The sequence below is a fragment of the Vulpes vulpes genome, chromosome 4 (assembly GCF_048418805.1).
Source record: "Vulpes vulpes isolate BD-2025 chromosome 4, VulVul3, whole genome shotgun sequence".
Lineage (NCBI taxonomy): Eukaryota > Metazoa > Chordata > Mammalia > Carnivora > Canidae > Vulpes > Vulpes vulpes.
The window spans coordinates 21,201,838-21,227,705 of NC_132783.1; the positions used below are offsets into that span (position 1 = coordinate 21,201,838).

Below are 25,868 nucleotides of genomic sequence, written 5' to 3' on the forward strand. Positions count from 1 at the left end.
TGTTTTACATCCTTTATCTTATTGAATCTTGACAAAATTTCTAAGATTTGGACATTATGTTTTTCCACATTTTGGGCATAAATAAAGTGATACTGAGCTGGACTAATTGGCCAAAGGTCATATAGCTGACAAATGGGGGCACTGGAGTTTGTACTCTGTAGAGGTGGTTTGACATCAAGTCAAGTCCTTTTCTATCAGTGTTGCTGGTTCTTTTCAACTCATTTTAAAGAGCACTGAATTTCTGAATGCCTCATGAGCCACTGAGGAAAAAGAGGAGGGAGGAGGAATAAAAGCCCCATGCTCTGGTTTCAACCAGAGCACATTTATATATTATAAATTGAAATACACAGTTATGTATTATATGCTTAACAACATATATAATATAATATATATGTGGGATCCATTTAAAATTGTGCTCAAAAAAATTCCCTAAAACTGTATCATTCCATGCTATCTCCTAATACTGCTAGAAACTTCTTGAAGTTTCTATGCTTTTATTGGTCTCCAACAGTGTGAAACCTCCCTTGACCTGTGAGCCAGCCTTCGGAAGAAGGAGCAGCTGAGAATCATTGCCCTGGGGATGCCCTGGGCTCCAGAACAGGGGTAAGTATCTGCCAGACCAATGGCAACCTTGCTGTCTGCTTCTGGCTAAAGCCAATTAAATTATTCACAGTACCTGCGGCCTTCTCATTGTTATCACAACCCATTGAATTCTCTCCCAAGAGAGAAGTGATGTCTACTCCAAATATCTTGAGGCAATTTTCAATCAAAAAGTGTACAAGAGAAACCTGTAATGAAAAGGACCACAAAGGGGTGTTCTTTTTCATATGGCATAGCTATAAGTCATAATAGTCATAGCTATTAAACTAGGCCACAAATTATAACTTTAGCCCACTGACTAGTACTATTTTAAAATCTATACCCAAAGTACAACGGAAAGTATCACTCTATGTTATTTTTCTTTGGGAACTCTGCTTTCTGTATATTTTTATTAACACATCACAATTAACATTGTGATACCTATGGTTACATCATTAAAACTAAGATAGTTTTTGAAGTAACCTAATTTGTTAAACTTTACTTATTTTTTTAAATTTTGTTTCCAATACATATTGGGTTATAACTTCTGTATAATATCTAATTAAAATGTATAAAGCATAGAGAAAAACTTATGAAATCAATTTCTTAAATGAGGAAGTATCTTAGTGGAATTTGGAGATTCCTGAGGGTTTCTTTGTATTTGTTTTTTGTTTTTTGTTTTTTGTTTTTTGTTTTTTTTGAGGAAAAACTCACATGGCTGGAGAGAAAACATGTCTGTCTGTATAACTGCAGTCCCTCCTCATGTCTTCCTTTGTCTAATGCTGTCTCTCGGCATGTGCTTGGGGAAAAGCAGTCATCTTATTAGACATCTGTGGCTCCATTAGGATGTTCTGGAATATTCTAGTAGTTTCTGTCTGATGTAACAGAGGCAAAACAGTAGCCATGTATTTTTCTAAATGAGCCACAACTTACAGAGGAAGGTCAATGTGTTTGGAGCCATGGGTACTCATAGTGCCCGATCCACCTAGGATGTGCCAGTACTGACTAGAGGACCTAGGTGTTGTTAACATTGTGTTATCAGGAATCCATGGCTTTGCCCAAAATCCATGGCTTTTGCCTTTACAAGCTCCCCCACCCCTCAAAGATCAGGCTGAGAGTTTAACCTTGGCATGTCAAACTCCAAAGCCCAGGTTCTTTTCAATCATATCACACCACTCTTCTCTCTTGTTTATTTAGGTAGTGTAGTATTGAACCTCCTGGATGGGAAGAAAGCGACTCAACTGCTCTGCGTTTCACACTTTAACAACATCCCTTCCCATATTCCACCAGAGTAGGATAACGAACTCTGCCATTCCAAGGAAGCCTATGAAGTTGTGCACATTTAAGAACTGATCCATCCAGTTCACTACTACACATTTCAGATTCAAAGCATGGATTCTAAACCTCAAGGGACAGAAATGAGAGCTCTCTTACCTTTTTTATAAAGTTGTTTATCAACTCAAAGCTGGAGGAATTAGGTGGACAAAGAATGCATGGCGCTATACTCTGTGATAAATTATAAACTGTCATCTGATTGGATGAGGATTGTTGCTCAATATTGTATAACACTCCAAAAAGGCATCACAAGAGAACAGCATTCGCTTTTGGCAGCTGGGCTAGAAGCCTAAAGTCAGAAAGATGCACTTTTGAATAAGGCAAGTCTTTGCACTTAGGAAGCTGGAAGTATAGAGATGGAGAACAGAGGACATCTTTCTAGATCTAGTTCACAACCTGCTGTAGCAGAGTTCCAGGCATGAATGTATACAAAAATGTTTCACCGAATTCGATTTCTGAGCTAACCCACTCTCGTTAAATGTTTGACAAATGTAAGATTATACCACGGGCTGTTGATGCTCTAGGATCTCTCTTAGGCCACTGAATTTTGTCTACCAGTTTCATATATTCAGAAGGTGTACAATGGCTAAGGAGTCCACATTAATAATGCTCTTCAGGCGAAGAGCATTAATAGCCATAAGGCATGCCTGTATTCTGAAACATGCGTCCATGGGTCTGAAGAATTGAAACTCTTTGGCTTTGATCATTACTGTAGTGAACAAAGTGGCAAATGTAAGCCAATATTTTCCTAAAAGTATATTGCCTGTATTTCTGAGACATGACCAGAGTAGAGTAATTATTGCATCATTACCTCTGGGCTGCATTTATTTTCTCCTCCTCAGTCACTTCATCAAAAACACCAAGCCATTTATCCTAGAGGTCAGATAAAAGTAAACTTCCTTGGATATTTAGAAGAAAATACTATGTAGATAACAAAAATACACACACACACACACACACACACACACATATTGGAAATATTACAGAGAAAACACTTAGTTGAAAACTTCAGTTAAGTCCCTACTTCTTTCATAGATACCCAAACTGTGACCCACACGGAGCTCAGCTCTGACTCTCCATCGATGTGCACATGCGAAAGAAGGTGTGTGGATTTTCTCCAACAAAAACGAAAGCTTCAAAGCAGAGCCTAAGCTTTAGTGGAAATGAAGACAAAGCTCCGTTCTATCATATGGCACTTACTCTTTTGTGTGCTTTTTTGCAAACTACTAAAAAAATACTCTCATAATTGCATCATTCTTCCTTTCAATCACTGTATCAAATAGTCTAATGGCAAACTCATGATGGTCCTGAGGATATATTAATTTCTAGTGTAGGCCAATTCTCCAGATAGTTTGACATGATACTATTCAGGCCAAGGTTGCAGAGTCTGATTCTCCACAAAGATTAGTCAACTTTAGGAAGGGAAAACTTTAGAAATGTCTAAGAACTCTACACACACTTGGTCACCATCTTCCTAGTCTGTGCTTATAACACAGAAATAGAAAAGACCTGACTAAGTCTTGCTAGAAAAGTCAATTCCATGTGTGCAGCTTAAAGAGGGCAACACTTACCATGCTATGCAAGTACTTAATGTATCATCATTCTTTCCCCTTTCTCTTGGTGTCTATACATATATTTACTGGTGTGTTTTATTATAGCCCAGTGTAGTAGTGGTCAGAGACTATTGCTATCTATCATAGAGTTAAACAGTAATGGGGGACAAGGAAGGACCAAATATGACCTTGGTTCTAAGAGTGTCATCATTATTGCCTTAACATAGTTTTGTTCAGAGTTGTTAGCAAGTGCCAAGGTAGATGGATTAAATTGTTTGTTCTAGTTCTCACTTCTTTCTCCATTTCCCTTTTAGGAATATAACTGGATATCTGTGAATTAGCTGTATAATTTCAAAAACCTATTGTTTTAGTCAATCTTTTGAATTTTAAGAATCGAAACTATTTTTGTATGTTGTGCCTACTCCAAAAGTTAGCTTTATCAAAAGAGGCATGTAGCCAGAGCTTGTTACCATGTCGTTATAACCTTGGATGGTGGGATAGACATCTCAAATATTAATAAAAGGATGCTTAGGATGTGGTGAAAGGAGACACAAATGGCAAAATCCTTCCTCCATGACTTATAAAGTAAAAGGCATTAAGAGACAGGAGAAAATGATGCTTAAGAATGATTGCCTCACTGAGCCTTTTTGGATTCCTCATAAAGTAAACACTTGCGTACTATTGTAAACTTCTATACCTATTTTCAAATGTTTCATATGATTTTTCTTTTGGAAACTGCCTGCATTAGGAGGGTGGTGAGGATGTAATCAAAAGCGGGATGTTTGCTTTGGTAAACATTATGTATGTGCCAGTGGATATTTTGAAATTTATTTTTACTAGTAGTCATATTAGCATTAGTATTTTGCATGGGGTCTTCAGGCGGGCGGTGAATGGTGAAAACAGAACGTATTTCTAATGTATGGGGCTTTTAACTCCTACAGTATCTTCCTTAAATTTTGATTTCATGAAGTGTTTTCCAGTGTGTCAAGTTCTTAATCAGTTATGCCTATGATGGTTCCTGGGCAATCATAATGAAAGACAACAATCAAACCTTGAGTTGTTCATGTGTGGATAAAGCTAGAACTTTGCCCAGCTTTAAAACAGATGCTACCACAAGAACAGATTCACTGTCAAAGTTCACTCTGTCCCCAGAATTTAGTTTCTCCTTTATGATTCCGTATGAATTTATATGGGCTGATTTTCTGAAGATGCCTTCTGTGAGTGGTCCTTTCTGATTGATAAAGGAATGCATATCCTGTAGGGAAAAAAAAGAAAGAGTATATAGCATTTCATATCCCAAGCCCAGAGCAAAAGCTTTCTTCCTTTTGGAAAGAGGTAGGGATGTGATGGTATACATTTTAGAGCTGGAAGTACTAAAGTCAATTTAGATTCTTTAGTCAATGACTCTCTATAGTTTCTAACCAAAAAATCCACCTTACAGTCATACACTGAAATATTGTAATCACTTATTTTAATAAGATTTTTTCATTGAATTTATCCTTTTTTTTTTTTTAATTAATTTTTATTGGTGTTCAATTTACCAACATACAGAAAAACACCCAGTGCTCATCCCGTCAAGTGTCCACCTCAGTGCCCGTCACCCATTCCCCTCCAACACCCGCCCTCCTCCCCCTCCACCACCCCTAGTTCGTTTCCCCGAGTTAGGAGTCTTTATGTTCTGTCTCCCTTCCTGATATTTCCCAACATTTCTTCTCCCTTCCTTTATATTCCCTTTCACTATTATTCATATTCCCCAAATGAATGAGAACATACACTGTTTGTCCTTCTCCGACTGACTTATTTCACTCAGCATAATACCCTCCAGTTCCATCCACGTTGAAGCAAATGGTGGGTATCTGTCGTTTCTAATTGCTGAGTAATATTCCATTGTATACATAAACCACATCTTCTTTATCCATTCATCTTTTGATGGACACCGAGGCTCCTTCCACAGTTTGGCTATTGTGGCCATTGCTGATAGAAACATCGGGGTGCAGGTGTCCCGACGTTTCATTGCATCTGAATCTTTGGGGTAATTTATCCTTTTAAACAAACTTCCATGTTTCAAGGCCTTTGTGGAATCCTCGCCTGTCTCCTACTTTACCAGTCTTTTCTCCTTATTCCCTTACATAGATGCTCTTCCCCCAAGTATGGAATACTTTTTGCCATACTCATTTCCCATTCATTGATTCCTCTTTAAGTGATTGCATCCTCCATTCCTACTATCTCTATTTCATTTCCTCTTTTCAAATCAAGCTCAAATGCTCTCTTCTTATTCTCTTATTACATTCCCTTCATGAGTCTTTCACTGTCCTTTGCTCTATCTTCATGTCCTCTCCCTGCAGTGTAGAAAGATAATAAGGGCTGGAGTGAGATAGACCAAGGGACCAGAAACTTATTATGCTTCTGATCTATTGTGGGACCTTGGGCACATGCAAACTGTACTGAGAACTTTCTAATTCATTTGTAAATTGTGGAGGATGATAGTTTTAGCTACCCCCTAAAATTGCCATGATGTAAGGACTGGGGTAGTAGCTAGCAAGTAAGTAATGTGGTAAATTTCTTCACACATAGCATAACATTCCCAAATCTAGTGCAGTGCTTGCAGAGGTCCTGGGTACTCAGTGAATTTCCACACTGAAAATTCAGTACACCAATTTCAGATAACACATAACCAAACTCTTTGGCTGTCATTTAACATATTCTGGTAGGATTAATGGATTCATATTTGCCACAAGATGAGTCTTTATGCTTAGGTAAGATGTTTTCTAGTGTTAGATTAAGTAGACTCAGTTGAAGGAGACCTGAAACTACTGTGAGTTCCGGAAGACAATGGCAGACTGTGAAGATGATTCATGCACACAGAGTCCATTTTGACTGATCTGAACAGCACTACGTAGGTCTCTGTGGAAACAAGTGGAATGGACAAAAAGTTGTCCTATTGTATTAGCCTCATGACTCTGCAATACCTAAATCAAATGACACTACGAAAGCTTCTCAGCCACAGCAGGGGCTGTCCAATGATTTCTCCATTTGGGTGTAGGTTTACATGAAAACACTTGGCCTCTCCAAGGTCCCCCTCCTCAGGAAGGCAATAAAAGACCAAACTGAGACCTACCAGAATTGGGAAGGGCAAGTTGTCATTATCACAGATATCAATGAGGGAAAATGGAAAGAGCTGTCTGGGTTTTGCAGAAGGTGCAGGTGTGCACTGGTTATTTTTGCAAGTGCCAGCGCACCGCCAAAAGGCCAAGTTTCTGAAAACACTAATTTTAATGGTCTTCTGGCCTGAATCTAAGGAAGAAGGGAGATTAGTGTATTTTAATTCACTTAGCCTTATTTTCACCATTGCTATTATACAGCGTGTTCATTGTACTGGCTAGACGAGGGAAACTGAGTCATTTGTTGTATAGAATTCTGCACGTTCTGATGTTGGCTAATACCATCCTCTTGGTGTTGAAGACTTCTTGCCCATATCCTTCAGACTGATGGTTAAGACTAGAGACTCGATCACACTCAAGGTCAGTATTTCCTGTGCCATCAGTTACTGTCGATTACACTGCATCAGGAGACACTGAACCTGTAGACGTTTGTTTTCTACTGGTGTGATCAGTGGGTTCAGGTGTCGGATCTCATTTTAAAAGCTAGAAGGATTTATATTCAAATCACGTGGAGTTTGCTAATCATAGGCTTTCCCAGCCCTTCTCCCCTCAGCCTCAGATATCCTCTTTGGTTTTCTCAGTGCTCAAGTTTCTCCCATGCAGAGGATCTGCCTCTTGTGACACAATTTGCCTGAGCCCTACTTCTCTGGTTCCTCTGCTCTGGGTCATCTTCAAGGACGACTTTCTGCAGTCAGGGTCCTTGGGAAGTTGTCATCACATGCTGGCTATGTGGTGGCTGTGTTTTCTTGTCATACCCCACCAACCCACCCAGAGATGATGTTTTTGTTTAAATATGTTTAACATTTACTGAAAAGAGCCTAAACCACAATGAACTGTGGAAACACACTTCCTCATACACACACTCAAACATACATGTATATATACATCTACACACAAGTACAAGCTTGAGAAAACATAGAAAAAGCAAAACAATGAGAGGTTATAAATGCATTTATTTACCACCAGTTTCCAGAGATGATTTTTAATTACTCAACATTCCCTATCAAAGGAAGAGCTTTCCAAAGAAAAGGTGATCAGCAGTGAAAAGCTGAATTCAGTGTTTCGAGTGGTCAGCTATGAATGTTTTCCTTTGAAGATACCTTAACATTGCTTAAATAAGTGAATTCCTTAAAAGTCAACAGATGAGCCAAGCTGTTGAAGGATAAAGAGATGAGCAACATTTCACCAAATGACCTTAAACACCTGGCCTCTTGGCTTTTCTGGAATGTAGTGAGTACATCACCACCTCCACTGATGTGGGTGCCAGCACTCCACCAGAAGCATCCTGGTTCTGCCACTTAGGAAGCTCAGCATTTTAAAGCTTCGGTTTGCTCAACTTTAACATAAATGATGCTGCCTACAACTCTTAAACTAAATATATAATATTCTACTCAGCACAAGGCAATAAATGTCCCCAGGATGATTAATTTTCGGGGTCACTTCAAAAAGGTCAAATAATGACAAATAAATGTGGCAAAATTTGGGGCATTTGACTTTCAAAATAAAAATATGAATTTTCCAAAGCAATTTGACAATGGAACATTTCTGGGAATGGGAAAACAATGCACGGATCATATATTCTATATGCACAGATACCAATCTCTGTCTATACACTGGCATATGTAAGAAACCTACAGTTCTGTAGTTCTAAATAGCTCACTTGATGTCTAGTTTGGTTCTCTGTTCCAAGACTGCTAGAGTTTTAGGATTCCTTAATTGCCCCCATGAGTGTGTCTATTATCTGGAGTCTTCTAGTGCCAGGGAGGCTGTAAAATGGTGAAGTGGCACTTATCTGGTTGCTCTGTGTCATTGATGTTCACTAATGGCCATTGAGGTGTCGGCACTGCTCTCTTGACCTGGGAAATTGGTCTGTGTGCCTGTTGATGAGGCATGTCTTTCAAACCCAGTGGATTTCTATTTCTTCCATACTATTCTGTGACTGATGGAGATACTTTTACTAACCGATCTGTTCCATGTTGAGGTATAAGAAACTCTGCGTGACCATAGAGGGCCATATTTCTTAGACATGTCAGCTCGCTATTCTGTGAGGAATATCTGCTTCCTTTTGGTTTCCATGCAGGAAATGGTGCAGATATCCCATGGACCTGCCTAGTGGTTTTGAGCTTTTCCCATGAGATTGCCACCAAAATCTTCTACTCTATGCCATGAATCATTTTTGTTTCCTAGAAAGCTAAATCTTTAAGACTCATAAGCAACAAAGAGCTCCCTTTTCCTCATATTCTCTTCTTGCTTCTATTCCCTGAGGAGGTGATTTAGTTGCCTCTTAAGGCAGCTTAAGATGGGAAGAAGGATGAGGGACAAAATACCTGAGGTAAAAAAATGAGTTAGTACTTCAAAGATACTTCCTACCATACTTGGAATACCCCTTAGGAAATGCTGTTGTAGAGAACTGAGGATTAAAAGCCAGTGAAGAAGAGGATATGTGTAGTAGTGGTGCTGCCATGAGTTTTATGATGTGTGGTCTCAAGAAATAATGCCTCCTCATCTTGTAAACCACCATCTTGGGCGTGGTCCTTTGCACAGTCCTCTCCCACATTAACTCTTGAAAAGTCTCTTTTGGTTCTGGGAACTCTTCCTCCACCCTATGAAAGGAGGAGAAGCTACCTTATGGAAGACATGAGGACCAATTGAGAGCCAGCTCCAACAGACAGCCACCTAGGTTAGCTCCAGATGAGCTGCAGGCTAACTGCAAGTGCACAAGTGACCTCAGATGAGCCTCCACTGAAGTGTTATGTGAATCATAACCAAGTTAAAAAGTTGTCTAACCTACTGAGTTATGGAATGATTTTTATTATCCATATAAAAACATACAACACAACACAATACAGTACAGTACAATACAATACATTAAAATACAATACAAAAAGTATGTAATAGGATATGGTAGGCATTGAAGAAAAAGGAGATATTTTGTGGGAAGATTTCCTCAATATGAATATATGGGACCAAGGGAAAAAAATTAAATGGAAATAGCTGGGTCTTGGAAGGGGTTCATTTCTCATTCACTGGAAAAATAAAGAAAGAGGAAAAGTCAAGCGTCATTATGGAGATTCCAGTCTTCAGGACTTAGTAAACTGTAGACATGTAGATGGATGGACCCGTGCCAGATGGGTACTTTGTAGCATTCTACAGTTTTGCCTTTTTGGAAATCACTATCACTCTCAGTGGCTTATTTTCAGGAGTTTGTTTTTATGTCACTGATGAAAAACAAACAATTGTCTTATACCAGCATATTCTCAGACATGACACTAGACTAATCTTAATTCCTAATGACGTGGGTTACCCTAAAGATTTCCTCAACACAATGAGGTATATGTCGTAAAAATGCAGACATGTCAAAACTATGGAGAGATTTATGATATGTGTCTCTAGGTTCTGAATCTAAACTCTGTTTTACAAAATGGGGTGTTGCCAGAGAGCTGTGGTCAGCTAGGCTCCAATAATACTCGCTCTAGTCTCAGGGGGAACTTCTAGTTCCATTAGTTGCTTTATTAGAAATGTATTTTACATACATTATTTTATTTAATCTTTACAGCATATCTGAGATTTAGACATTATTTTTATCCACATATTAGGGATCAATAAACTGATACTGAGCTTGAGTAATAGGTCAAATGTCATATAGCTGATTAATGGGAGCACTGGAGTTTGTACTCTGGAGAGGTGGTTTGAAGTCAAGTCAAGTCCTTTTTTACTCAATGATGTTGGTTCTTTTCAACTCATTTCAAAGAGCACTGGAATCCTATGGTACCTCAAGACCACTGAGCAAAACAAGGAGGGAGGAGGAATAAAGCCTTGCACTCTGGTTTCAAACAGAACACATTTATATATTACAAATAGAAATACAAAATTATGCATTATATGCTTAACTACATATATAATATAATATATATGTGGGATCCATTTAAAACTGTGTTTAAAAAAAAATTCCCAAACACTCTATCATACCATGCTATCTCCTAATACTGCTAGAAACTTCTTGAAGTTTCTATGCTTTCTTTGTTCTCCAACAGTATGAAACCTCCCTTGAACTGTGAGCTAGCCTTCGGAAAAAGGAGCAGCTGGGAATCATTGCCCTGGGGATGCTCTGGGCTCCAAAACGGGGCGAAGTATCTACCATGACCCCCGGCAACCTTGCTGTCTGCATCTGGCCAAAGCCAATTAAATTATTCACAGTACCTGCGGCCTTCTCATTGTTATCACAACTCATTGAATTCTCTCCCAAGAGAGAAGTGATGTCTTCTCCAAATATCTTGAGGCAATTTTCAATCAAAAAGTGTACAAGACAAGCCTGTAATGCAAAAAGACCACAAAGGGGTGCTCTTTTTTATATGGCATAGCTATAAGTCACATTTTGTTTATAAATCTTGGATCTAACCAATAATGTGAAAGACTTCTAAGAAGAATTCAGAGTTGATAAAAATATAGAGAAACCTGAGTTCTCTAAGAAAAATAACATAGAGTGATACTTTACAGTGTACTTTGGGTACAGATTTTAAAATACTACTAGTCAGTGGGCTAAAGTTCTAATTTGTCGCCTAGTTTAATAGCTAACATTGTGATATCAATGGTTACATTTTTTAAACTAGCATGGTTTTCAAAGTAACCTACTTTATTAAACTTTACTTATTTTTCAAAATCTCATTTCCAGTTTATATTGGATTGTAACTTATGTATAATATCTTATTTAAATGCGTAAACCATAGACAAAAACTTATGAAATCCATTTCTTAAAAGAGGAAGTATCTTAGTTGGAACGTGGAGATTCTCGTGGGTTTTTTTGTTTGTTCATTTGTCTGTTTTTTGAGGAAAATCTCACATGGCTGGAGAGAAAACATGTCTGTCTGTCTAACTGCAGTCCCTTCTCATGTCTTGCTTTGCCTAATGCTGGCTCTAGACATGGGCTGGGAAAAATCTGTCATCTTATTAGGTAGGTGTGACTACATTAGGAATTCCTAAATACTCTAGAGGTTTCTGTCTGATGTAGCAGAGGCAAAACAGTAGCCAAGTATTTTTCTAAATGAGCCACAACTTGCAGAGCAAGGCCAATGTATTTGGAGCCATGGGTGCTCATAGTGCCCGAGCCAACTAGAATGTGCCTTAATGACCAGAGGAGCTGGGTGTTGTTACCACTGTGTCATGAGGAGCCATGGCTTTGCCCAAGGTTCCAAGCTCCCCCCTCAAGGATCAGGTTGAGAGTTGAAGCTTGGCATGTCAAACTCCGGAGCCCAGGTTCTTTTCTACCATATCACCCCACTCTATCTCTTTTGTTTAGTCAGTCTAGTATTGAATCTCCTGGATAGGAAAGGAGCTACTCAACTGCTCTGCATTTCCCACTTTAACAACACCCCTTCCCATATTCCACCCGAGTAGGATAACAAACTCTGCCATTCCAAGGAAGCCTATGAAGATGTGCTCTTTTCAGTACTGATGCATCCGATTTACTACTATGGATTCTAAACCCCAGAGGACACAAATGAGAGCTCTCTCTACCTTTTTTAGGAAGTTGTCTTACAATTCCAAGCTGCAGGAATTAGACGGACAAAGAATGCTTGGGGCTATACGCAGTGATAAAATAAAAGCTGTCATCTGATTGGATGAGGTTCATTGCTCAATGTTGTATAACACTCCAAAACGGCATCACAAGAGAACAAGATTCGCTTTTGGCAGCTGGGCTAGAAGCCTAAAGTCAGAAAGATGCACTTTTGAATAAGGCAAGTCATTGCACTTAGGAAGCTGGAAGCATAGAGACGGAGAACAGAGGACATCTTTTTAGATCTAGTACACAACCCGCTGTAGCAGAGTTCCAGGCATGAACGTATACAAAAATGTTTCACCGAATTCGATTTCTGAGGTAACCCACTCTGGTTAAATGTTTGACAAACGTAAGGTTATACCATGGGCTGTTGATGCTCTAGGATATCTCTTAGGCCACTGAATTTTGTCTACCAGTTTCATATATTCAGAAGGTGTACAATGGCTAAGGAATCTACATTAATAAGGTCAAGTGAAGAGCAATAATAGCCATAACACATGCTTGTATTCTGAAACATGCCTCCACGGGTATGTAGAATTGAAATTCTTTGGCATTGATCGGTATTTTAGTGGACAAAGTGGCAAAAAGTAAGACAATATTTTCCTAATAGTATATTGGCTGTATTTCTGAGAAATGACCAGACAAGAGCAATTATTGTATCATTACATTTGGGCTGCATTTATTTTCTCCTCCTCACTCGATTCATCAATAACACCAAGGCATTTATCATAAAGGTAGAATGAAAATATACATCCTTGGATATTTCGAAGAAAATCCTTATGTAGATTAAAAAATATAAATATATGCACATATATATGTATATATAATATAAAATATTTATTGGAAATATTACAGAGAAAACACTTAGTTGAAGCTTCTCTCAGTCCCTACTTCCTTCATAGATACCCAAACTGTGACCCACGTGGAGCTCAGCTCTGACTATCCATTGACTTGCACATGCAAAAGCAGGTGTGTGGATTTTCTCCAACAAAAATGAAAGCATCAAAGCAGAGCCTAGGGTTCAGTGGAAAGGAAGACAAAGCTCCCTTCCATCATATCGCACTTACTCTTTTGTGTACTTTTGCAAACTATTACAAAAGCTACTCTCATAATTGCTTCATTCTTCCTTTCCTTAACTGTATAAAAGTAGATGGTCTAATGACAACCTCATGTTGGCCCTGAGGATATATTCATTTCTAGTGTAGGCCAATTCTCCAGATAGTTTGACATGATACTATTCAGGCCAAGGTTGCAGAGTCTGATTCTCCACAAAGATTAGTCAACTTTAGGAAGGGAAAACTTTAGAAATGTCTAAGAACTCTATGCACACGTGGTCACCATCTTCCTAGTCTGTGCTTATAACATGGAAATAGAAAAGACCCTACTAAGTCTTCTAGAAACATGAATTCCATGTGTGCACCTTAAAGAGGGCAACACTTATCATGTTATCTGAGTACCTAATGTATCATCATTCTTTCCCCTGTCTCTTGATGCCTATATATATATATATATATATATATATATATATATATATATATTTAGTGCTGTGTTTTACTGTAGCCCAGTGTAGTAGTGGTCAGGGACTATTGCGATTTATCATAGAGTTGAACAGTAATGGACCAAATATGACCTTGATTCTAAGAGTGTCATCATTATTGCCTTAACATAGTTTTGTTCAGAGCTTTTAGCAAGTGCCAAGGTAGATGGATTAAATTCTTTGTTTTCGTTTTCACTTCTTTCTCAATTTCCCTTTTAGAAATAGAACTGGATATCTGTGATTTAGCTGTATAACTTCAAAATTAATCTATTTCTTGAGTCGATCTATTGAATTTTCAGAATTCCAACTACTTGAAGACATGGGGACCAATAAGAGCCAGCACCAATAGACAGACACCTAGGTTAGCTCCAGATGAGCTGCAGGCTAACTGCAATTGCATAAGTGACCTCAGCTGCGGCCAGAACTGCTCAGGTGAGCCTCCACTGAAGTGTTCTGTGAATCATAAACAAATGAAATGGTTGTCTAACCTACTGAGTTATGGAATGATTTTTAGTATCCATATAAAAACATACAACACAATACAATACCATACAGTACAATACAGTACGATTCCAAAAATATGTCATAGGATATGGTAGGCATTGAAGATAGAGGAGATAATTTGTGGGAAGATTTCCTCAATATGAATGTAAGGGACCAAGGAAAAAGCTTTAAATGGAAATAGCTTGGTCTTGGAAGGGGTTCATTTTTCATTCATTGGAAAAATAAAGAAAGAGGAAGTGTCAAGGGTCATTATGGAGATTCCAGTCTTTTGTGACTTAGTAAACTGTAGACATGTAGGTGGATGGACCCATGCCAGATAGGGACTTGGTAGCATTCTGCAGTTGTGCTCTTTTGGAAATCATTATCACTCTCAGTGGCTTGGATTCAGTAGTTTGTTTTTCTGTCACTGATGAAATGAAAAACAGACACTTGTCTTATCCAGCATATTCTCAGACATGACACTAGACTCATCTTAATTCCTGATGACACGGATTACCCTAAAGATTCCCTCAACACAATGAGGTATATGTCATAAAGCGAAGACATGTCAAAAGTAGGGAGGGATTTATGATATGTGTCTCCAGGTTCTGAATCTAAACTCTGTTTTACAAAATGGGGTGTTGCCAGTGAGCTGTGGTCAGCTAGGCTCCAATAACACTCGCACTAGTCTCAGGGGGAACTTCTCCTAGTTCTATTAATTGCTTTATTAGAAATGTATTTTACATCATTATCTTATTTAATTTTTACATCATTTCTAAGATTGATACATTATTTTTATCCAAATTTTAGAGATGAATAAACTGTTACTGAGCTAGAGTAATTGGCCAAAGGTCATATAGCTGATAAATGGGGGCACTGGAGTTTGTACTCTGGAGAGGTAGTTTGACATCAAGTCAAGTCCTTTGTACTCAATGATGCTGGTTCCCTTCAACTCATTTTAAAGAAAACTGGAATCCTGTGGTGCCTCAAGAGCACTGAGCAAAACAAGGAGGAAGAATGAATAAAAGCCTCATGCTCTGGTTTCAACCAGAACACATTTATATATTATAAATAGATTTACATAATTGCGTATTATATGCCTAACTGCATATATAATATAATATAATATAATATAATATAATATAATATAATATAATATAGATATGGGATCAATTTAAAATTTTGTTAGAAAAAATTGCCAAACGCTCTATCATACCATGCTATCTCCTAATACTGCTAGAAACTTCTTGAAGTTTCTATGCTTTCTTTGGTCTCCAGCAGTGTGAAACTTCCCTTGACCTCTGAGCCAGCCTTTGGAAGAAGGAGCAGCTGGCAATCGATCATTGCCCTGGGGATGCTCTGGGCTCCAGAACAGGGCTAAGTATCTACCATGAACTCTGGCAACCTTGCTGTCTATATCTGGCCAAAGCCAATTAAGTTATTCACAGTACCTGCAGCCTTCTCATTGTTATCACAACTCTTTTTTAATTCTCTCCCAAGAGAGAAGTGATGTCTTCTCCAAATATCTTGAGGCCATTATCAATCAAAAAGTGTACAAGACAAGCCTGTAATGCAAAAAGACCACAAAGCGGTGCTCTTTATCATATAGTATAGCTATAAGTCACATTTTGTTTAAAATCTTGGATCTAACCAATAATGTGAAAGACTTCTAAGAAGAATTCAGAGTTGATAAAAATAGAGAGAGACCAGAGTTCTCTAAGAAAAATAACATAGAGTGATACTTTACAGTGAACTTTGGGTACAGATTTTAAAATACTACTAGTCAGTGGGCTAAAGTTCTAATTTGTGGCCTAGTTTAATAGCTAACATTGTGATATCAATGGTTACATTTTTAAAACTAGGATGGTTTTCAAAGTAACCTAATTTATTAAACTACTTATTTTTCAAAATTTCGTTTCCACTTTATATTGGGTTGTAACTTATGTATAACATCTTATTTAAATGCATAAAGCATAGACAAAAACTGATGAAATCCATTTCTTAAATGAGGAAGTATCTTAGTGGAATTTGGAGATTCCTGTGGGCTTTTTTTTGTTTGTTTGTTTTTGTTTTGTTTTTTGAGGAAAAACTCACATGGCTGGAGAGAAAACGTGTGTCTAACTGCAGGGCAGTCCCCTTCTCATGTCTTGCTTTGCCTAATGCGGACTCTAGACATGAGCTTGCGGAAAAGCTATCATCGTATTAGGCATTGTGGCTCCATTAGGATGTCCTGGAATACTCTAGTAGTTTCTGTCTGATGTAGCAGAGGCAAAACAGTAGCCAAGTATTTTTCTAAATGAGCCACAACTTGCAGAGCAAGGCCAATGTGTTTGGAGCCATGGGTGCTCATAGTGCCCAAGCCACCTAGGATGTGCCAGTAACGACCAGAGGAGCTAGGTATTGTTACCACTGTGTCATGAGGAGCCATGGCTTTGCCCAAGGTTCCAAGCTCCCCCCTCAAGGATCAGGTTGAGAGTTGAAGCTTGGCATGTCAAACTCTGGAGCCCAGGTTCTTTTCTACCATATCACCCCACTCTTCTCTCTCTTTTGTTTAGTCAGTCTAGTATTGAATCTCCTGGATAGGAAAGGAGCTACTCAACTGCTCTGCATTTCCCACTTTAACAACACCCCTTCCCACATTCCACCCGAGTAGGATAACAAACTCTGCCATTCCAAGGAAGCCTATAAGATTGCTCTTTTCAGTACTGATCCATCCGATTTACTACTACACATTTCACATTCAAAGCATGGATTCTAAACCCCAGAGGACACAAATGAGAGCTCTCTCTACCTTTTTTAGGAAGTTGTCTTACAATTCCAAGCTGCAGGAATTAGACAGACAAAGAATGCTTGGGGCTATATGCAGTGATAAAATAAAAGCTGTCATCTGATTGGATGAGGTTCGTTGCTCAATGTTGTATAACACTCCAAAACGGCATCACAAGAGAACAAGATTCGCTTTTGGCAGCTGGGCTAGAAGCCTAAAGTCAGAAAGATGCACTTTTGAATAAGGCAAGTCATTGCACTTAGGAAGCTGGAAGCATAGAGACGGAGAACAGAGGACATCTTTTTAGATCTAGTACACAACCCGCTGTAGCAGAGTTCCAGGCATGAATGTATACAAAAATGTTTCACTGAATTCGATTTCTGAGGTAACCCACTCTGGTAATGTTTGACAAACTTAAGGTTATACCACTGGCTGTTGATGCTCTAGTATCTCTCGTAGGCCACTGAATTTTGTCTACCAGCTTCACATATTCAGAAGGTGTACAATGGCTAAGGAGTCCACATTAATAATGCTCTTCAGGCGAAGAGCATTAATAGCCATAAGGCATGCCTGTATTCTGAAACTGGCCTCCATGGGTGTGAAGAATTAAAACTCTTTGGCATTGATTGTTATTTTGGAGGACAAAGTGGCAAAATATAAGCCAATATTTTCCTAATAGTATATTTGCTGTATTTCAGAGACATGACCAGAATAGAGTAATTATTGTATCATTACCTTTGGGCTACATTTATTTTCTCCTCCTCAGTCAATTCATCAATAACACCAAGCCATTTATCATAGAGGTCGAATGAAAATATACTTCCCTGGATATCTTGAAAAAAATCCTTATGTAGATTAAAAAAGATATATACAAACAAACATAGATATAAAATAGAAAATATATATTGGAAGTTTTACAGAGAAAACACTGAGTTGAAACTTCACTTTGGTCCCTACTTCCTTCATAGATACCCAAACTGTGACCCACACGGAGCTCAGCTCTGACTATCCATTTACTTGCACGTGCAAAAGCAGGAGAGTGGATTTTCTCCAACAAAAAAATGAAAGCATCAAAGCAGAGCCTAGGCTTCAGTGGAAAGGAAGACAAAGCTCCCTTCCATCATATCGCACTTACTCTTTTGTGTACTTTTTTGCAAACTATTACAAAAGCTACTCTCATAATTGCTTCATTCTTCCTTTCCTTAACTGTATAAAAGTAGACGGTCTAATGGCAAACTCATGTTGGTCCTGAGGATATATTCATTTCTAGTGTAGGCCAGTTCTCCAGATAGTTTGATATGATACTATTCAGGCCAAGGTTGCAGAGTCTGATTCTCCACAAAGATTAGTCAACTTTAGGAAGGGAAAACTTTAGAAATGTCTAAGAACTCTATGCACACGTGGTCACCATCTTCCTAGTCTGTGCTTATAACACAGAAATAGAAAAGACCTGACTAAGTCTTGCTAGAAAAGTCAATTCCATGTGTGCACCTTAAAGAGGGCTACACTTATCATGTTATCTGTGTACCTAATGTATCATCATTCTTTCCCCTGTCGCTTGATATATACATTGTGGTGTGTTTTACTGTAGCCCAGTGTAGTAGTGGTTAGGGAGTATTGCTATTATTGTATAGTTGAACAGTAATGGGGTAGAAGGAAAGACCAAATGTGACAAGGAAGGACCAAATATGACCTTGATTCTAAGAGTGTCATCATTACTGCATTACCATAGTTTTGTTTAGAGGTGTTAGCATGTACCAAGGTAGATGGATTAAATTCTTTGTTCTAGTTCTCACTTCTTTCTCTATTACCATTTTAGCAATACAATGCGATATCTGTGATTTAGGGTGTATAATTTCAAAATTAATCTATTTCTTAGTCGATCTATTGAATTTTCAGAATTCCAAACTACTTTTGTCCATTGCACCTACTTCAAAAGTTAGATTTATCAAAAGAGGCATGTAGCAAGAGCTGGTTGCCATGTTGTTATCACTTTGGATGGTGGGCTAGACATCACAAATATTAACAAAAGGATGCTTAGGATGTGGTAAAAAGAGACACAAATGGCAAAATATTTCCTCCATGACTTATAAAGTAAAAGGCACTAAGAAACAGGAGACAATGATGCTTAAGAATGATTTGGTCACCTCACTGAGCCTTTTTGGATTCCTCATAAAGTAAACATTTGCTTACTATTGTGAACTTCTATGTCTATTCTCAAATGTATCATATGATTTTTCTTTTGGAAACTGCCTTCATTAGGGTGGTGAGGACGTCATCAAAAGCAGGTGTTTGCTTTGGTAAACATCATGTATGTGCCAGTGGATATTTTGAAATTTATTATTATTACTAGTAGTCATATTAGCATTAGTATTCTGCATGGAGTCTTCAGGTGGGCGGTGTGTGGTAAAAACAAAGTATTTCTAATGTTTGGGGCTTTTAACTCCTACAGTATCTTCCTTAAATTTTGATTTGATGAAGTTTTTTCCAGTGTGTCAAGTTCTTAATCAGTTATGCCTATGATGGTTCTTGGAAAATCATGATTGAAAGACACCAATCACCACTTGAGCTACTCATGTGTGGATAAAGCTAGAACTTTCCCCACCTTTAAAACCGATGCTACCACAAGGACAGATTCGCTGTCCAAGTTCACTCTGTCCCCAATATTTAGTTTCTCCTTTAGGATTCTGCATGATTTTCTACTTCCTGATTTTCTGAAGATGTCTTTCATGAGTGGTCCTTTCTGATTGATAAATGAAAGCATATTCTGTAGGAAAAGAAGAATAGTATATGGCATTTCATATCCCAATCCCAGAGCAAAAGCTTGCTTCCTTTATGAAAGACCTAGGGAATGTGACAATATGTGGTTTTACAGCTGGGGAGACTAAAGTCAATTTAGATTCTTTAGTCAATGTCTCTCTATAGTTTCTACCCAAAAATCCACCTTACAGTCATACACTGAAACATTGTAATCACTTATTTTAATTTGACTTTTTTCATTGCATTTACCCTTTTAAATCAAACTCCATGTTTCAAGGCCTTTGTGGAATCCTTGCCTGTCTCCTACTTTACCAGTCTTTTCTCCTTATTCCCTTCCATAGATGCTCTTGCCCCAAGTATGGAAATTTTTTTGCCGTACTCATTTCCCATTTGTTGATTCCTCTTTAAGTGATTGCATGCTGCATTCGTACTACCTCTATTTCATTTCCTCTATTAAAATCAAGCTCAAATGCTCTCTTCTTATTCTCCAATTACATTCCCTTCATGAGTCTTTCACTGTCCTTTGATCTATCTACATGTCCTCTTCCTGCAGTGTAGAAAGATAATAAGGGCTGAAGTCAGAAAGACCAAGGGATCGGAAATCTATTATCCTTCTATTCTATTGTGTGACCTGGGGCACATGTTAACTGTACTGAAACATTTCTAATTCATTTGTAAATTGTGGAGGATGATAGTTCTACCTACCCCCAAAAATTGCCGTGATACAAGTACCGGGGTAGTAGCTAGCATGTAACTAACGTGGTATATGTCTTCACACCTAGCATACATTCCCAAATCTAGTGTAGTGCTTGCAGAGGTACTGGGTACTTAGTAAATTTGCACAGCAACAATTCAGTAGACCGATTTGAGATAACACAGGCCAAACTAGTGGCTGTCATTTAACATATTCTGTTAGGATTAATGGATTCATATTTGCTGCAGGGTGAGTCTTTATGCTTAGGTAAGATGTTTTCTGTTTTTAGATTAAGTAGACTCAGTTTAAGGAGACTGGAGTCTACTGTAAGTTCAGAAAACAGTGGGAAAATGTGAAGATGATTCATGCACACAGAGTCCATTTTGACTGATCTGAACAGGCCTACATGGGTCTCTATGGAAACAAGTGGAATGGACAAAAAGTTGTGCTGCTGTATTGGCCTCATGACTCTGCAGTGGCTAAATCAAATGACACTACCAAGGCTTCTCAGCCACAGCCAGGGGCTGTCTAATAATTTCCACATTTGGGGGTAGGTTTGTATGAAAACACTTGGCCTCTCCAAGTTCCTTCTCCTCAGGAAGGCAATAAAAGACCAAACTGAGACCTACCAGAATTGGGAAGGGCAAGTTGTCATTATCACAGATATCTGTGAGGGAAACTCCAAAGAGCTGTCCTGGTTTTGCAGATGGTGCAGTTGTGCACTGGTTGTTCTGACAAGTGCCAGCGCACCACCAAAATGCCAAGTTCTGAAAGCACTGCTTTTCATGGTCTTGTGGCCTGTATCTAAGGAAGAAGGTTGATTAGTGTATTTTATTTTTTTTTATTTTTATTTTTTTTTATATGTTTATTTTTTTTTAATTTTTTTTTTTATTTATTTATGATAGTCACAGAGAGATAGAGAGAGGCAGAGACACAGGCAGAGGGAGAAGCAGGCTCCATGCACCGGGAGCCCGACGTGGGATTCGATCCCGGGTCTCCAGGATCGCGCCCTGGGCCAAAGGCAGGCGCCAAACCGCTGCGCCACCCAGGGATCCCGATTAGTGTATTTTAATTCACTTAGCCTTATTTTCACCATGGCCAATATACAGCATGTTCATGTAGTGTAAATGTCCCCAGGATGATTAATTAATGGGGTCACTTCAAAAGGGTCAAGTAATGTCAAATAAATATGGAAAAAAATTGGGGCATTTGACTTTCAAAGGGAAAGTATGAATTTTCCAAACCTATTTGACAGGGGAACCTTCTCTGGAAATGGGAAAACAATGCATGGATCATATATTCTATATGCACTGATAGCAATCTCTGTCTATACACTGGCATATGTAAGAAATGTACAATTCTGTAGTTCTATTTTTTTTTTTTTAAATTTATGATAGTCACAGAGAGAGAGAGAGAGAGGCAGAGACACAGGCAGAGGGAGAAGCAGGCTCCATGCACTGGGAGCCCGATGTGGGATTCGATCCCGGGTCTCCAGGATCGCGCCCTGGGCCAAAGACAGGCGCCAAACCGCTGCGCCACCCAGGGATCCCAATTCTGTAGTTCTAAATAGCTCACTTGATGTCTAGTTTGATTCTCTGTTCCAAGACTGCCAGAGATTTAGGATTTCTTAATTGCCCTCATGAGTGTGTCTATGTTCTAGAGTCTTTTGGTGCTGTAGAGGCTGTAAAATGGTGAAGTGGCACTTATCTGGTTGCTCTGTGTCATTGATGTATACTAATAGCCACTGAGGTGTCCAAACTGCTATCTGACCATGGGAAATTGGTCTGTACGCCTGTTGCTGAGGCACGTCTTTCAATCGCAGTGGCTCTCTATTTCTTCCATACTATTCTGGTACTGATCGAAAGACATTTACTAACTGATCTGTTCCATGTTGAGGTATAAGCAACTCTGCATGGACATAGAAGGCCCCTTCTTTCTTAGACTTGTCAGCTCATTATTCTGTGAGGAATTTCTGCTTCCTTTTGGTTTCCATCCAGGAAATGGTGCAGATATCTCATGTACCTACCCAGTGGTTTGGGGCTTTTCCCATGGGATTGCCACCGAAATCTTTGACTCTATGCCATGAATCTTTTTTGTTTCCTAGAAAGCTAAATCTTGAAGGCTCATAAGCAACAAGATTTATTCATTCATTCATTCATTCATGAAAAACACAGAGAGGGGCAGAGACATAGGCAGAGGGAGAAGCAGGCTCCAGGCAAAGAGCCTGATGTGGGACTCGATCCAGGAACTCGGGGATCATGCCCTGAGCCAAGGCAGACGTTCAACAGCTGAGCCACCCAGGTGTCCCTTAAAAATATTTTAAAACTTTTCCAAATTCACATGGTAAATAATCTAGAATAGGACTGAAATTCAGGGCTGTGCGATTAAAAAAATCAATGTTCATAACTAAGATTCTATGTTCTTATTTTAGTCCCAGTGCCTTCTTTTTGACAACTCTGGTCCATAAATTATGTTAACAGTTAATGCACTTAATTCTTATTACACCTATAGGTTATTTTTCTCTGAAACACATGGATACCATACATTTCTTCTGCTTGAAAAAACTAGAATTTTCCCATTTGCCTTCCAGATAAAACCTTGTATTTGTTAGTGTGGTATTCAGAAAGTAAAAGTAAATTAGGGAGATCAGAGTGAAGAAACAGGGGACTCAAGATGAGTTAAAGTTCAGAGTGATTAATGTACTTAATTGTATTTACTTATTTATGTTTTTTTAATTATCTATCGAAGAAAATATCCATTGGATTTCTGATATTTTTCCTAAGATACATTTAAAACTACCATCATGGGGTGCCTGGGTGATTCAGTCAGTTAAGTGGCAAACTCTCAATTGCGACTTGGAACCAAAGTACCACTACCCCCAGCCCATTTTTTGAGGTGGCACGTTGAAACTGACCTCTAAACTTTCCTATTTGCAATATGTAAAGAGTAGTTCATTCTGTCATGTCATGGCAAAATCCTTTTTTTTTTTTTTAAAGAATGACGAAGTTTTTTTTTTTTAATTTTTTTTTTATTTATTTATGATAGTCACACACACACAGAGAGAGAGGCAGAGACATAGGCAGAGGGAGAAGCAGGCTCCATGCACCGGGAGCCCGACGTGGGATTCGATCCGGGGTCTCCAGGATCGTGCCCTGGGCCAAAGGCAGGTGCCAAACTGCTGCGCCACCCAGGGATCCTGGCAAAATCCTTTTAAAAAAAAAGATTTTATATATTTATTCATAAGACACACATAGAGAGAGAGGCAGAGACAGAGGCCAAGGGAGAAGCAGGCTCCTCACAGGGAGCCTGATGCAGGACTTGATCCCAGGGCCCTGGGATCATGCCCTGAGCCAAAGGCAGATGCTCAAACACCGAGCCACCCAGGCACCCATCAGCATGGCAACATCTTAGCCATTTTTCAATATGTTATACATTTGTGCACACCACTGTGGATCTTTGCCACAAAATCTTTTTACCTCAAGGTAGTGTCCCCTAAAGGTAAGAGGTGATCACAGCTGCAGAAAAATTTAGAGGACTCTAAAGAATAGAGAAGTCAAAAAAGGACTGTCCCTGTTCCCACTGGGACTCCTAGGAGGTAGTTGAGTGTGTCTAAGCAGAGAGGGTTGGGATGATCCCAGAGTCATCTGTACCATGGAAGCAGTGTGGAAGAGGTCCAGGAGTAGGGATGAAGAGGACAATAAATGAAGGACTGCTGAGGGAGACCATGGGGGAATTTCTGACGTCTTAGTAGATGCTAATGAGTTATGATGCCATTGCCCAAAAACTATGAAACCAAGCCTGTACCAATTTTTTTTAATGTATGCCTGATATTTGGATTGAAAACATTGTGAGTGCTACCTAAGTCATGGGATCAAATATTTTTTCCCTCAGCCTTCTCTATTAAGAAATTATCTCTGTCCTCTATATGTCTACTCCATGTTTAAATCATTCCCGTGACACCTTTGTGGGGGAGATTATAGTAGAGTAACTAATGCTACATGTCCTGTTTTCTTTATGAGATTGTAATTTGGGCAGCCCAGGTGGCTTAGCGGTTTAGCGCCGCCTTCGGCCCAGGGCCTGATCCTGGAGACCCAGGATCGAGTCCCATGTCGGGCTCCCTGCGTGGAGCCTGCTTCTCCCTCTGCCTGTGTCTCTGCCTCTCTCTCTGTGTGTGTCTCACATGAATAAATAAATAAAATCTTAAAAAAAAGAGATTGTAATTTTGCTGGATTAAGTCGTATTTATCTTGTTATATCCCATCCCTTGTAGGGTCAAACACAGGGTCTTATACTTCTCACATAGTAGGTACTTCGTATATAATATGTATATAATATGTAATATGTTATGAAATGAACTGAATTGTAAAGAAAATACCATTGAGTTTGTATTCCAGAAAAGACCCTTTCATATACTGCATTGTAGGACAAAGTAGCATCACACAGTTCTTTATCACATACATTAATGAGTTCTTACATAAATAAGCGAAGGGACAAAAATATTAGCAAAATGCTGTCAGTTACATAATAAGAGTTTTGCAGAGAATTTACTCTGAGTTCTCTAAAGCAGATAATTCAGTCCTGTGGCTCCAAATAGGCATTTATTATGTCTCCAGAATGCCCCTTTCTTTATTCCATCATTATAGAAGCTCTAATCATAGGGCACAATTTTAGAGAATATGTAAGTTAACATGAAAATTCAGATTTCCACTTATGGAAAATTGCATGTGGAAAAACCCCAGCTGTGATTCCTAAATAAACATCAAGAAAATGAACAGAAAAAACCTTAGTGTGAAACATTTCCCTTGAAGAATTTTCTTCTTACTCTGATACTGGCTTGATTACAGGAGGCTGTTGGAGTAATAGTTATATTTCCTTTGTGATTTTTTATTTTATGCCATTCTTGTAAAAACTGAATTTGTCTGATTTATTAATTTCTGTTTTGAGACATGAAAAATCACTGATCTCTAAATTTTCTTTGTATTGATTACCAACATCTCCATGAATCTGTATGAGACTGCCCCAGAAGACGACTTACCTCATTGTGAGAAGATGAGATATTGACTATTTCATGCATATAGCAAAATGTTAGAATAGTGTCTTGTAATTAAAAGTAACTGTATCTATAAGGATATGATTATGAAATAAACATTGGAAAATCTGGTTGAGAAAAAAGAAACTACTCACCCTATTAAAAATAATTTTTAAGGGTGCCTGGCTGGTTCAGTCAGTGGAGCATGTGACTTTTGACCTTGGGGTTGTTTATAAGTTTGAGTCCCACGTTGGGTCTAGAGATTACCTAAAAAAAGTTTTTATATGTCTCAAATTCTGAAACACTCATGATGAACATGACACCCAAAGTGCATTTTTACAATAAATGTGTTACTTTGAGAAGAAATATCTTTGTGTCTAACTAAAGAATATGACAGACCTGAACTTTTATATT

At 38.6% G+C, this 25,868-nt stretch overlaps 1 long non-coding RNA gene across 1 annotated transcript; it reads left to right on the forward strand.

The window, feature by feature from the left end:
* Window positions 1-511: 511 nt before the first annotated feature.
* Window positions 512-4,432, forward strand: LOC140598435 (uncharacterized). Its single transcript, XR_012000866.1, has 2 exons — window positions 512-603; window positions 1,777-4,432. It is a non-coding gene; the product is annotated as an uncharacterized lncRNA (long non-coding RNA).
* The last annotated feature ends 21,436 nt before the right edge of the window (window positions 4,433-25,868 follow it).